Raw genomic sequence first — 4,665 nt, forward strand, 5'->3', positions numbered from 1 at the left:
CAATATCATTTTTACTGAATCCATGTATCTTTTTACATAGATCACATTTTCAAATAAATAGAAAATTATTTTATCTAAGTTTCAATATCATTTTCAGCCTACCTTTTTTTTCTTAAACCAATATAATTTTTTAATCAAAATATCATTTTTTGTGTAAAACAAAAACAATCAGCTCCATAATAGAATAGTATCATTTTTCATGATAAAATATACCCCATCTATCCCAATGTAGTTGAGGCGTGTTCTCTAATTTAATATCTCTTACTTTATTACCTCTCACTTTAACTATTATACTCCATCTGTCCCATAAAAATATGTACACTTTCTATTTATGGAAAGTTCTTCCCAACTCATTACCCATATCAATTTATTTACAACTTATATCATTATGACTCACTATTACAACTCAATAATAATAATAATAATAATAATAATAATAATAATAATAATAATAATAATAATAATAATGTGGGTCTCACTATCAATTAACACTACTTTAACTACCATTCTTCTTCTCTCTCTTACATTTCCAATTGTGCATTAATTCTCATGCAATTTCATATGCCCATAATTTTATGGGATGGAGGCAGTATCATTTTTGTAAAACATGTGCGAAAAAAACGCCTTAACTATCTTGAGATGGAGGGAGTATTAATTTCAATCAAGCCCAATATCATTTTTACAACTCAGAATGTCATTTTTTTTATCAATAAACATAATATTATCATCACAAAAAAACGTTCATATATTACAATATCATTTTTTTATCAATAAACATAATATTATCATCACAAAAAACGTTCATATATTACAATATCATTTTCTCAGCATTGGATATAATACAACGCAATTAGGATTTTGCTAGAATCGTCATAAAATTACTTTTAATTTGATATAAAAAATAATTTAAATTAAAAATCTTGAATTATTTTAGGAAATAAAAATTGATTTCTATATAGTATTTGAGAGATAACTGTTGAGATTTTATATTCAAATGTCAAAAATACATCTTTTCATTTAAAAGTTAATGAAAAAGAGAGATTAATTGTAGCCTCTAAAACCCAAGATTATGGTCCTGATTGAGTTATTAGTTATATTATGGAAGATGTGAGTTATTATTTGATTAAATTCATGGGGTTAATGTGTACTTTGCATAAAATTGAGACGTATTCGTTTTTGGTCGACTCATTCAGTTCAGTTACTCCCTCCGTCCCAGTTTAAGAGTAAGAATTAGTTATGGCACAGGTTTCAAGAAACTGGTGGAGTGTGTAATAATTAAAATGGGGTAGTAGAAAGTGGGACCCTTTTGACTTTTTGTATGTTTAGGATTTTTTTGTGTTTTATTTTTATGAAAGTAATGACATTTGAGGGTAAATTTCATCAACAATGAGGTTAACTTTTATGTCCACATATAAAGAGAAATAACTACCATATTTACCTCTTCTTGATAAAATTTCATGCTCCAATGGAAAAGGTATTTGGGGAGGTATTATACCTTCTTTCATTTTGAAAATGTATCTTTACCTCTTCTTGGAAGAAAATGTAAAAAAGTTAGTTATTTTTGTTTTCCTTCTTAATTTACCTTCTTCTCTTGGAGTTCATTACTTTTTAAGAAGGTATAATTACCTTTTTGAGAAGGTAAATGAGAGATATACTTTCTCAACTTAGAGCATCTGCAGCGGTGAGCAGGACGCTGTCCGTCCGTCCGTGCCAGCGAGCAGCTGACGTGGCGTGTTCTGATTGGCCAACGGCATTTCCGTTGGAAATTCAATTTTTTTAAAAAAATATAAAATAATACCAAAAATTAAAAAAAAATATTTTTAGAATCCCAAAAATCTGGCCGTTTTTTAACCGTTTTTCTGGATTTTTTAATTTTTTTTATTTTTATTATCCCCAAAATCATCTATAAATACACACATTCATCATCCATTTTTAACATCAAATCATCTCTCATTCATATTTTTTCACACAACTTATATCTACATCTTCCTCTCTCACTCAAACCCTCAAATGGATTTCACCCATCTCATTGCGGAAGCGGAGCGCGAAGAACAAGAATATTATGAACAACATCGTGCCGCCTATGAAGCCTATGTCGCAGCGAATACCCCACCCCTCCTCCTCAACCAACTAGATCAACTCGCCGATACATCCATTGTGACCGGGAGGGAGCCAACGAAAAGCTCGTTGCCGACTATTTTTCCGACCAGCCGCGGTTTCTGGAAGATTACTTTCGGCACCGTTTTCGCATGTCAAAACGCTTATTTATGCGTATTGTCAACACATTGTCTGCCCGTGTTGAATACTTTCAAACAAGTACAGACGTAGCCGGTCGGCAAAGTCTCTCGGCGTTGCAGAAGTGTGCGTGTGCCATCCGACAACTTGCTACTGGACAAACGGCTGACCTCTTCAACGAGTATTTGCATGTCGGTGAGTCCACTAGAATCCTTTGCCTTAAAAATTTTTGCGAGGACGTTCGTTCAGCTTTCGGGGATGAATTCCTTCGGGCACCCACCACCGATTATTGCCAACGGTTACTTCGTCTTCACGAAACAGCCCATAGTTTTCCCGGTATGCTCTGCAGCATTGACTGGATGCATTGGAGGTGGAAGAATAGCCCGACTGCTTGGAGGGGGCAACACTTAATGTGATATCCCTAACCCGAAACATGCATTATTTTACATATTAGCATATTTTATTGTCATTACATATTATATTGTCATTAAATATTATAGAGAAATCAAGCATGCAGCAAAAAGAAAATAATTACCATTGTGAGTAACTCAATTAGTAGAATATATGTACAATTTTGATTCATGGGAGTTCTCAAAATTTAATATGCGTAGATTATGTACAATACAAAATATTCTAAATATTAAAATTGTATATGTTGGTGAAACAAAAGAACGATAATATTGTGTAAAAGTGTGTGCATTAATACGTGTAAGTATAATATACAATTATATTCGTAGTGAAACAATAAAGAAACACGTATGGAAGCTATAGTTAGATTTGTGAGTCAGCCTTTTAGATTAAATAATTTTGAATAGTAAAAATATGGGGGCTTTACAAAAAAAATGATACGAAAAAAGAAGTTTCTATATAGAGAAACAACAAGAAGAAGATGAAACTTAGCTCGTAAGGATTAAGAGGTGTGGATCAAGAATGAAATTTGGGTGTTCAATTTGATTACATGTTATCATCATACAGGTGTGTATAAATCACACTTTTAGTTTTACATGTGTTATGTGGTTGATTGTTATATGTTGAATTGAAGTGAATTATTGGATTATATACTGTGAAATTGATATGATTATGAATTATTTGATATAGATGGTGGAAAATGATATGGATATGCGATTGGTGCAATGAATATGATGTTGTAAATGAATTATATGATAGAAATATGTAATTGATGTTTTACATATGGCATTGAAAGTACATGAATCATGTGATTAAAGAGGATCTGTGACAGCCTTGTACTGGATCTGAAATATAGAGGGACCTATGAGTCCAGTTACAGAGAGGCCTTCGGGTCAAATACAGAGGACCTATGAGTCCAATTACAGAGGGACCTTCGGGTCAAATACAGAGGGACCTATGAGTCCAAATACAGAGAGACCTCCGGGTCATAGAGGAATCCCGGGCAGATACCAGGCTTGACTGTTACAGAATAATAAACTGAATAGAGTGGCATATGCATATGAATATGAAATGGTTTGTTTTTAAATTATGTTATATATTGTTTCTGATTATATGTATTGATAAAAGAATATGTTTGATGTTTGTATCATGTGAGATTAAAGGTGGAATTTATATATACTGAGTTGTGGCTCATATAAACCACTAAATTTTTCAGGAATAAGATAGCAGTAAAGTTTTGACCGACGTGGGTCATAGGAACTCCACGTGTTATCAGGTTCGGCGGCTGACGCATATTGGCAACCTTCTCCTCCTCATCATTTTGCATGTAGATAAATGTAAAGTATATAGAGTGGTGAGAGGGTTCCACTACTGTGTAGAATGTTTTTAAATATGTACTTGATAAATGTTGAATTTTAAAATTATATAATATGTGTGTTCTATGAATTAGACACGTGTATTGATTACTTTTATGATAAGGGATTTATTTATAGTAAGTGCATACGTCAGAGAGGTTGAGGTCTGACAGTTTAGGTGGTATCAGAGCAGGGATAAGGATCCCGCTGGGACATTGCATCCATGCATTGCATATGATACGTATTGGTTATAAGTTGCATTTGCATTTGAATTATCAGGAACATGGATATTCCTGAACATATGTCGTCGAGGAGAGAAGGGTCAGCCGCCCCGCATAATTCATTAACTGCAGAAGCATCTCATACACTTGTTGCATCATCTGGGGGTAGCCAGCCAATACATAGGCATGTTGAACAAGAAGTACATGGGCGAGAAATGAGACCAATGGGTAGAAATTTTAAAGAACTACGAAAGATGGGAGCCGTTGACTTTGTTGGGACTACTGATCCTGCCGAGGCTGAGATATGGTTGAAGAGGACAGAGCGTGTGTTTAATCAGATGGTTGCATTGCAGAAGAACGTTTTGATTACGCAGTGTCTCTTCTTCAGGGCGATGCTTAATATTGGTGGGAGACTGTCCAACGAGCTATGATACATCCTCCAGTAC

This window comes from Salvia splendens, chromosome 12 (genome assembly GCF_004379255.2).
Source record: "Salvia splendens isolate huo1 chromosome 12, SspV2, whole genome shotgun sequence".
NCBI lineage: Eukaryota > Viridiplantae > Streptophyta > Magnoliopsida > Lamiales > Lamiaceae > Salvia > Salvia splendens.